Consider the following 11,189-nt stretch of genomic DNA (forward strand, 5'->3'; position numbering starts at 1 on the left):
AAAAAGGAACATCCCCAAAATTAGTCTTGGGGAAAGGTTTTTGTTTTTGTCTTTTAGGAGAATGAAGGTTAAGGAATCTGAAGAACACTGGACAAATGAGACAACTGAAGAAAAGGGACAAATCATCTATCCCAGGAAACAGAGTGAAACGGTGTATGGGTATATATTATCTAAAAAATTTTATGTCTTCCTAAATGTTTGTTTCTGCTTTTCTCGAAAAATTTAACACTATTGGTCTTCTAATAGTCCCAGTTCAATTAAAATTTAAAGCTGACTTTAGAGTTGGAGAATGGCTCTCTCCTTCTTTAAACTCAAGCATGTTGTTAAAAGGAAAATGCAAAACCCCTGTATCATGCCAGAATAAAAGAGCCATCTTCTGCTATGGGACAGGAGAAAAGGCAAATTAAGTAAGGGACTGTTCTATTACTAATCTCAACTCTTTGATTCTATTCTAATTCTTTAAAACTTTTCTTAAAGTATAAATTTTATATCAAAATTTACAAGATTAATATATATAGATATATAGTTATATATACATTTTAAACTTTAAGATATGAATGGTCATATAGAGTACTAATTAATTCTAGAAAAAAGGCTTCAATTAGCTGCATATATATGTCTTTGTGTTCGAGTCTCTTATCAGTTTTCTGCAGGAAATCACGGCCAGGCCTAATATCAACTGAAGTCTCCAGGAAGAAGTTGGGGCCCCACAACAACAACAATTCCACGTGGACAATAATAACATCATTAAGCTGACAAACATCATCTACAGATCAGCTTTGAACTACAAGGTGCTCAGAGCAATTTTGAGATGACTAGCTGAGATGATCCAGTCTCAAAGAGTAATTGAATAAAGACTTGAGATAAACCCTGAACTTTGGCATTATACACAGACTGGATAATGAAGGATATGGTTACCTTTCCTAGAATTTGACAATTAACCTAAAATTTTTCTTTCAGGATAAACATACCTTCGCCCATACCCAGCAGGAAGCAATTTCAAGAATACGACGCCCACATTCCCAAAGAGGTGGTGTGGGGCGGGTAGTTTTTTGGTCTTTTTAATGGGTTTTGGGTCTAAGATAATTTTCATTGTTTAGGGGGTTGGTTACAAGTTGTTGTCAAGGGTTAGGAAAAAGGCTAAGCAAAGGAGATTAGATTTAAGGTTCTTGTTTAAAAAAAAAGAGAAAGAAAGAAGAAGAAAAAGACAATTACTAGTTTTAAATACTTTACATTGGATTGGATTGTTTTATATTGTATACATATTATATATATACTGAAATTGATATTGTTAGAAAATGCTATATGTATATTTCTAATTGTACTTATACCACTCATTTAACAATGCAATTTTCTGATCCTTGAATGTTATTATTACCAACTATTAGGATATAAAGAAATGAAAGTTAGTAGTGAGACATTACAATAGAACTTGTAGTCATATTAGATATGTTTTAAAAATTGAGCAGATATATTTTAGACAGGTCATCTTCAAACCCTTCAGAGATCTACAGAATATGGCATTTAAAATGTTTTAATAACTTACAAAATTTTTCTTTTTTGTTATGATTATGAGACATGTCGGCTCCTGGCAGTACCAATCTACTTCAGAGAAAATATGGGCATTGAAGAAACTGCATATGGAGTTAACTTTCATTGTGGCAAAAGTTAGCCACTGGACAACAAAGTATCCTCGAATCAACTGCTGACAAAATGGACAGACAGGACATGAAACAAAAAACTACTGATTCTTGCCAAAACAAGTGTGGTTATGGCTTTATCAAAAGGCATCTTCTGAGGCCAGGACAATATGGCACCATCCCTGAAATGGCCTTTGCAATTCGGAAAAGGTACAGTGCCCTTTTCTTCAAAGGCAGCTGAATAGGCAGTGGGCCGATGGCTTCTGATGTGCAATGGAACAGCAGCTGAAACAGTTATTCTTGAAGAGTAACTAAGCTCACGCCTCTCAATAGTAAACTGGCATTTGACAGAGGGATGTGGAGAAAAACGGGATGCTGAGATGAAGCCACACACACACAGCCAAGAAGAATGGACAGCTGAATTAAAAAACCAACAACAATTTCCAGAATTTAAAATCCTGAATCATGACATGACACTAGTGGAATTCAGGTCTTTCTGGTACATGGACTGCTCTCACCCAATGTGAGGTTGAACTGTTGACCTTATGTACATCCTACTTCACAAATGAGTCTGTCAGATATTCTAAGCCTATAGGCTGAAGATGATGCCCCAGCATTGCAGAGAAACCTCAGATGACTGTCCAGGCAGCTGGCTGTTTCTGTCAACTCACAAATTTTTTGGAAGTTGCTTGCATGCACTTTCTGTTTTTATTTTTGTTAGCTAATATTATTTCCTTCTTGGGTCTCTGAGGGAGTTGAAGTTTAGTTAGTTATAGTTGAAGATTAATTAGGATAGAAAGTGAATTAGATACATTTTGGACTTAACAAAATAGGATAGATAATGAAATTATTTTCTCTGAATTTGTCAAATACAAATGGACTAGACATTGTTTAGACATTTATTACTTGTATATATTGTATATAGTCATCGTACTTTTGTATATAGTTTTTCTTTTATTAGTTATAATCTTTTTCTTTTTTTTCCTTTTTATTAAAATAGAAAAGGGGAAATTTGGTGGTATTTTACTTGTACTGAAATTTGATTTTAATTGTATGTTAATAAATAAAGTTGTCTGGGGGTCAGAGCTATTAGAGCCATAGCAAGTGCGTGGCGGCGGTGGCGCACACCTTTAAGGACCTGGAGGGCGGTACATTCAGGCAGTGACGAGGCAGTCACATGTTTGGGTTTACAACCAATGAGAAGGCAGAACAGGAAGACTTTAAAGACATACATACAGGAAGTAGGTCCTTTTCGGAGAGCTCTGTTGGCTGAAGAGGATCCCTGAATCAGGAAGGGTGAGGTTCTTAGCTCTGACCTCTTGGCAACTTTATTTATTAACATACAATTAAAATCACATTTTAGTACAAGTAAAATACCACCACGTTTCCCCTTTTCTTGGTTACATCTACACTGTCTTGAAAAACCAAAAGAAGAAGAAGAAGAAGGAGGAGGAGGAGGAGGAGGAGGAGAAGGAGGAGGAGGAGGAGGAGGAGGAGGAGGAGGAGGAGGAGGAGAAGAAGAAGAAGAAGAAGAAGAAGAAGAAGAAGAAGAAGAAGAAGAAGAAGAAGAAGAAGAAAGGGGGGTGAATAGAGAGGGTTGGGGTGGGAGATGGGCCAGTGTCCCTGGCAGCATGGTCAGAGTGGAATTTTCAGGGTCCCAGTTCCCAGATAGGCCAGAATCTGGAGGTGCCATGACCTAGCCAACAAGACCAGTGCTGTGGGACATTGGCTGCTGTAGGGAGGGTGGGGATGCAGAACCCAAAACCCGTGGTCATAGGGCAGTTCTGTCCAATTATCTCCAAGCTGACAAAATTTTCAAGATGGAGGACAATGTTAAATTTTAAGGTTTTCTCTGGAGGCCACCTTGACTGGTTATCAAGAGCATACTGTGACCAGGCCTCAATGCTCAGAGATCAGGACAGATGGTATCAGATAGCTCCAATTTAAAAGACACCCCAGGAGCATTTGGAGGTCCGGCTTCAAATTGCAAGTGCCCATTTCTCAAGTCTATGCTGGGACCAAAGCCTAGAGCAATGTATCCACTGTGGTAGACCTTGAGTCAAAAAAGAGGGCATGTGGGAAATTCCCTTTAACAGAAGGTCTTCTGAAGAAGGGGTCCCAAGGAACAAAGGCAGGTCTTTGATCCAGAATGGGTTAGGGGCCTGGTGTGGCCTCATCTTTGGCAGGACATCCCAAAAATCAGATGAGGCCCTGGACCTCCAAGGCAATGACTTGGAAAGGACAACTTACCCAGTCAAAAGCTGATCTTAGTCTGGTGGAGAGCAGATTTGGGAGAGAAGGGTGTTTTCCCACCATGCAGCCTCAAGCTGGTGGAGGAAAATCAACCCTCCTTGGTAGACCTCCAGGTAAAAAGTTTTTTGGACCCCAATAAGCCTCTCTGCCAATGTAACATTCCAAATCAGACCAAATTAGAAAAAGCTCTGGTTTAATGGGTAAAGTGTTCCCAGGTGATTCTCTGGCCTCCCAGAAAGGAGACAGGGACTAGAGACTGAAAAACCACGTGTCTGTCTTCTGGCAGGCAGTTTAAATATCCTATAGGAGTGGTCTTGAGCATCTCTGGGAGAGGAGCCATGTTTGGTAGGACTTTCTGAGGGGCAGGGTCTGGGTAGAGAGGTGGGGCTTCTACCAGAAGACAAATGACTAATTCAGATCTAAAAATTTGTGAGCATCTCTCGAATTAGTATATTTCTTAACCCTCAACAAAGAAGTTTCTTTTTGCATTAGAAGGCAATTAATAAAAGACAAACAATTGGTATTCATGCAGAGAGTGTAAACTGTGGGTCGAAATGGGACACCTATTTTACCCATGTCACTCTAAGAGTCAGGAATCACTGTGAAGAGAGGGTAGAAAGATTGTAAGAGCCAGAGGTAGTGGACATTTGTAGTGAAACATTATTTGTGAGACATGACAGAATTCTTGCACACATGAACTTACAGCAGGGCAACTGTGTACATAAGACTCACACAAGATCAAACCAGGTAAACATTCCTACATGGATGCAGAGAGAGACTCTTGAAGTCCCGATCTGAGGAACTACTGGCAGATGATGGTTTCTCAACGGAGAGCCAGTTTTCTTCAGGGATGAGGCCTCTTGGTAGGTTGCTCTTGCTCCAGTTGATGATCCTCTTCCTGTGTGAATAGTAGAAGCACTAAATAGACTCGATGGGTTTAAAAAAGAGTTCATGAAGTCAGCACAGAAAAGTAGTGAGAGTTACAGTAGTCATTGGAAGGGAATGAGTGGAAGTATATTTGATGAAAACATAGTATATGCATGTATAAAATTCTCAAACAATAAATTAAAAAAGGAAAAGAAAAATATTCCCCCTCTCAAAATGCAAATGACCATTTTACAGGAGAAACATGTTGAACTTCATTTGCTTTATCTATCTTCATTTCATAATTTTCAATTTTGTGGTGTTGGATTCAATTTCAGTACCCTACGCATGACAGGAAACCACTTTACCATTGAGCTATACAACCAGATTGTCAACACTAGCTATAATGAAATAAATTGAAATGAAAATAATAAAAAGAACATAATTTTTCAATCTGTTATGCTATCAATTACTTTTAAATAATACATTCATTTTTTTTCTATATACATAGGCAAATGGCCACTTACACAGAAGTAAAGGGTGAATTGATGGTCCTGTTTTCTGTTTTGACTCACATATTTGTCATGACTATGATCTTCTAGAAATTATGATAGCAGCCTTGTGGTGGTGGAACACACTTTTAATCCCAGCACTTGGGAGTCAGAGGCAGGAGGTTCTCTGTGACTTTGAAGCCAGCCTGGTCTACAAAACGAGTTCTGGGATAACCAGGGCTATTACACAGAGAAACCCCATTGTGGGATATTTGATCACACTGTGAAACTCCGAGACAGTGTTAAAAAAAACTAATTTTGGATTGGGACCTAAGCCAGCAACTAAACTGACAGGAATTAGCCATAGAGAGGACAGAGGAACCAGGAATGCTGATAGAAAGACACACCGGAAGGAGTAGGGAGGGACTTGGAGATTCATGGTCTTTTCTTGGTATGGGATGAGTGGAGACATGCTTCTCCTGCTGGGTCTCCAGTCAAAAAGGAAGGTCAGCTGGTTCCTCCTCAGCTTCTGGGATCTAACAGGTTTTCACACCAGCATCTGACTCCCAAGTCTTTATTGGTAATTAGAATGATAGAGACTTAGTTAAAACTTTTATTTGATGACCACAACCAAAACAGTGCCAGTGGGACTGGAAATCCTGCTAGGCTACAGTCTGAGGGGCAGGGTGCTGACTGTGGGGCCATAGGGCCCAAAATGGTAGTTAAAATCCCAGTAGATTCAGGTGCAGCCCCTAAGCTAACAGAAAAAACAAAAAAATTATGATAGCAACTCCATAGTTATTACTTTGCTTAATTTTCAAAATTGTCAGGTAGGCATTTTTATAATCCCCATTTTTCAGTAAGAAATTTGAAGCTTAAACTTAGAAATTAATACAGCTGTGGGGTTAGATTCAAATATATACCTATATGACTTTAAAACCTATGGAAACCTCATTGAGTGATTACAAATGATTTTCTATTTTTCTTTGTTCCTCTAACCTATTTAAAATAATGAATATTTTAGATTTTATACTCTTAATGGAATACTACATATTGCATATTTTTGAAGACAATCTTCCTGAGCTGAATTTTCTCATACTTTTAGAACAATTTAGAAGACAAAAGTACTATACACTGACAGAGTATATACTGTTCTATATTCTGATCAAAACATACAGTTTAGCAGAATATCATCAGTAACAATTTCATTGATTTTTTTCCCAGTTGTGTTTGTTTCTATCCCGAGTCTCTGGGCTGTCCAGCCTCTGGTTCCTGGCCATAGAGGCAGTCAGGCACAGGATCCCTCTCACGGCATGGGCCTCAAGTTGGACCAGTCATTGGTTGGCCACCCCAACAAGCTCTACACCACCATTACCCTACCACATCTTGGAGACAGCACAGATTGTAGGTCGGAGGTTATGTGGTTGATTACTAATGATATTCTGCTATACTCATAGATCAGTGCATAGCCTGTCATCAGAGAGGCTTCATGCAGCAACTGATGGAAGCAGATGCAGAGACCGAAACCCAAATACCAGGCAGAACCAGGTGTACCCCACAGAAGAGAGGAAGAATGTAGGAGCCAGAGGGGTCAAGGACACCATGAGGACACAGCCCACAAAATCAACTAAGCAGGACTCATAGGGGAGACTGAAACGGTAATCATGGATCCTGTATGGGTCTGAGCTAGGCCCGGTGAACATAAGTTATGGTTGTGTAGTGGGGTGTTCTTCTGGAACTCCTAATAGGGGGATTGGATGGTATCTCTGACTCTTTTGCCTGCTCTTGGGACCCCTTTCCTCTTACTGGATCACTTTGTCCAGCCTTGATATGGAAGTTTGGGCTAGTCTTATTGTAACTTCTTATGCCATATCCAGTTGATATTCTTCTGAGGACTGCTCTTTTTTGGAGGGAAACAGGAGTGGTCTAGGGGAGAGAGAATGTGGGGGGAGGATTGGGAAGAGTGGAGGAGGGAAAATTGCAGTCATGGGTGAGAGAAAAATGAAAGAAAATAAAAATATTTCAGCAGCAAGAATATATATATTCTTATATATATATATATATACACACACACATTTTATTATATGTGAAGAATAAAATTTTATCAGATAAACAAACAAAAAGACATACAATTTAGGATTGGTGAGACAGCTTAGGGGTAAAGGAGCCTGCTGCCAAACCTAATAAATAACCTGAATTTGATTCCCAAGATTCATGGTAGAAGGAAAGAAGTGACTACTGCAAGTTGTCTCACCTCATCATACAACATAATAATGCATTATAAATACATATTTAAAATGACATACAGTTTCAAGGGTCTTAGGGACATGAGGTTCAGCTCCGAGTTCATCCACAGTTTTGGAGGGCTCCTTGCTTCAGCAGAATACATTCCATGTAGAAATTAAGACAATAGTTTTCCTCTTTTTAGTCAATAACATCCATCACTTTAAACCTGAGTTATAGTATCTCATACTGAAAATATTAAAATAGCAATTGCTCCTTAAGCAATTTTGCTTTTTATTACTTAGAAAAGGGAATCTTAGAATACTAGCATAATTCCAATTTAGTAAAATAAAAATCAGACTCATGATTAAAATCTACTGATGATTATTTCATTAAAAATCTCTCAAAATTGTCTTTTGTAATTAGCTACTTAAATAGATGGCATTGTGAAATTTTAACATGTTTTTCTCAGCAGAAGGAAGTTCTATTTTACATATTTGTTGGAATTATAAATAACTCATTTTAATTACCTTTCTAAAATAGAATTTATTATTTCCACTTTTTATTATTATAAGTCAATAACAAACTTGGTTATATAAGCCCTCAGATATTCAAATATTTTTAGGCTTCTATTCTTTCTTACAGCATTTTTACATGTTTATTTTTCGGGATATAAGTTGTGGGATTTAAAATGGAAGTAAATAATCTACAACATTGAGAAATCTTCTTTTCTGAGATTTTTTTGACTGAGGTTTCTAGTCCACGTGATTGGGTGACAAGAGGTAGGGAGTTTTCATAGGTGGAGAAAGCTTTGAGCCTGGCCTCCACACAGCAGATCTTCAGCATATGAAAACCACAATGAGGAAGCAGGAAATGAGGGTGAAGGTGAAGGGCAGAGACAGGTGAACATGCTGAGAAGCAGACCCAGAATCAAACTGACAGTGGTGTCTGAGCTGACAAGCATGGCCTGTAATTCAAGGGTAAGAGAACTATGACATCATCCCCACAAAGACAGAGAGGAATTCAGCGATTGTTGTGATTGCTACTAAAAAGGAACTGGGCTGGGCAGTGCTGGTACACATCTTTGAGCCCAGCACTCAGGAGGCAGAGGCAGACAGATCTCTGTGAGTTTGAGACCAGCCTGTTCTAAAGAGGGAGTTCCAGGACATCCATGGCTGTTACACAGAGAAACCCTGTCTCAAAACAAACAAACAAACAAAACCCCACTGGTCTAGGTTCCCAGGGTTAACCTTCAAAATGAGGGTGTAACACAGGAGAGTGGAGATTTGCCACAAGCCACAACAGCAAGGAGGATCATCTTTAGAAAGAAGGATGGGGTCATCTGAGCACTGCATACAGTGTAGGATATAGTGAGGTGGTCTGTTATGACACTGAATTGCTGAAGAAGAAAATACCAAGGAAATACAGGATGCCTTTGAAAGCAAACACAGCGGCATGAAGCTTTAGTCACAAAAATAGTGAGGTGCATCAATGGGGTTTTATAAACCACTACCATACTAAAATAGATGGCAACATGAGATTTTTAGATGATTAAACAAACCCAGCAAAATGAAAAATCACTTTACCACTGTGGCAGTTTGAATGTAATTGGCCCCCATCATCTCATAGGGAGTGGCACTATTAGAAGGTGTGGCTTTGTTGGAGTGGGTATGGCCTTGTTGGAGAAAGTATGTCACTGTGAGGGGTGCTTTGAGGTCTCTTTTGTTCTAGCTTTGCTTAGTGTGACAGTTGACTTCCTGTTGCCTGCAAGACATAGGACTCTTAGCTACTTCTCCAGCACCATGTCTGCCTGCATGCCGCCATGTTCCACCATGAAGATAATGGACTAAACCTCTGAAATTGTAAGCCACCCAATTAAATATTTTCCTTTATAAGAGTTGCCATGGTCATGGTGTCTCTTCATAGCAATAAATACCCTGAGACAACCACCATTACCAATAGCCACAACATCTCTTTTCTTTTATCTGAGAAAGAAGATGTTCAATTTATTTTGATTTAGAAAGCAATTATTGAATTTTTCTTATATTATCAGTCCCTATATCAGATGCTATTAGGAAGACATGTCTACAAAACAAGTAATGATACTTGGAAGTTTATGTTCTAATTTGGGAGATAAAGCATTTGTACACAGCACAAGATTAATTTACAAAGTAGAATAGTTCGTTGTGTTAATTCCTTCATTTGTCAAATGAGGGGTTTGGGCTTCACCTGAACCTTGTTCTGAACACTCCCCTTAATAAAATGTACTTTTTTAACCATTCAAATGTAATCTGGTCCTTGAATCACAGAGGTGTTAATTGTCTTTATCCAGCTATGGATATTTGTCTTCACTAGTTCACACTCATGATATAAAATATATGCCTAGGCCATTATCACTGTTCCTTACAGTACATATCAATCAATCACCAAGTACTCTTGGCTCTTCCTTCCACATGTATTTCAAAACTATCAACATAACTAGACAGATTCATCACAATTTCTCATCTGGTCTAATGTGAGCTTTGATTAATAGGGCTCAGACTTGGATCTCTATAGTTTATTTTGCAGAGTGGCCAGAATTACATGTTTTTCAGGGGAGAGAGTGAATGCAGTCCCCTACTACGACAAATTATTCAGTCAAATTTCCTGCATTTGGGGAAATCACAAGGGTCAGCACACCCTGAGTGCAATGGGCGAGCCTTGCCCTGGGAAAACCACCTGCGTGATCATGGTGTCTCCTCTGCTAGCTGAGTATGGAATTACATTTTTCAAATGCATGTAAATATGATCATATTATTCCCAGGCTCAAAATTCATCTATCTGTCTGTCTGTCTATCTATCTAGAGATGGATATCATATATATGTATATATACAAATATATGTATGAGTAAGAGAGAGAAAAACAAAAAGTTGCGCCTCCATTCTCTGGTGATTCAGAAGAACCTAGGTGTGAATCCAACTTTCCTCCTTCCTGTGGACCTTCTCACCTCTCCCTAGTAACCCACTCCCATTCCTTTGTCAGCCACTGATTCCTAGAAACACATACTTTTTTGTTGTTTTGACTTAGTTTGTTTTTTCACCCCAACCAAAGTTTCCCCTCCTTCCTTTCCTCCCAAATCCTGCCTCCCATTTGTCCTTCCCCGATCTACTCCTTATAGTGATATTTTATTTGTATTAAAATGTTATTTGTATGTTAATAAATAAAGTTGCCCGGGGGTCAGAGCTATTAGCAAGCCATAGGAAAGCAAGGCAGTGGTAGCGTACGCTTGTAATTCCAGCACTTGCTAGGCAGAGCTGGGTAAGTCTCTGTGTGTTCAGGGATACAGCCATTATTGGATACACATGCCTTTAATCTTAATACCAATCATGGAAAACCTGGAGGCCTATACAGACAGGCTGTGAGGAGGCGGTCATGTGGTTGGGTTTACAACCAATGAGAAGGCAAGACAGGAACTCTATATAAAGACTTTAACACAGGGGTAGTTCTGGTTTGGAGAGGTAGGACCACTGCAGGAGGAAGGGTAAGGTTTTAGCTCTTAGCTCTGACCTCTTGGCTTTCTTCTTTGCATTGGTTCTGTGTTTCTTATTTAATAAGAAGGTTGGATACATCTACATTTGGCGCCCAACGTGACAAGAATTCATTAAAAACCGCTTGGCTTGGTTTGGCGGCAGGTCTGGTTTCCAGCCTGGGCGGCCCGGCTGCCTAGCTTGGGCCCAG

General features: G+C 39.2%; 1 non-coding gene across 1 annotated transcript; it reads right to left on the reverse strand.

Moving 5' to 3' along the window:
• Positions 1–10,062: 10,062 nt before the first annotated feature.
• LOC128118331 (U1 spliceosomal RNA) lies at positions 10,063–10,226 on the reverse strand. The gene has a single exon (XR_008221154.1). It is a non-coding gene; the product is annotated as a U1 spliceosomal RNA (small nuclear RNA).
• Positions 10,227–11,189: the final 963 nt, after the last annotated feature.

The sequence above is a fragment of the Peromyscus californicus genome, unplaced genomic scaffold (assembly GCF_007827085.1).
Source record: "Peromyscus californicus insignis strain IS unplaced genomic scaffold, ASM782708v3 Scaffold_10__1_contigs__length_136768540, whole genome shotgun sequence".
Taxonomy (NCBI): Eukaryota; Metazoa; Chordata; class Mammalia; order Rodentia; family Cricetidae; genus Peromyscus; species Peromyscus californicus.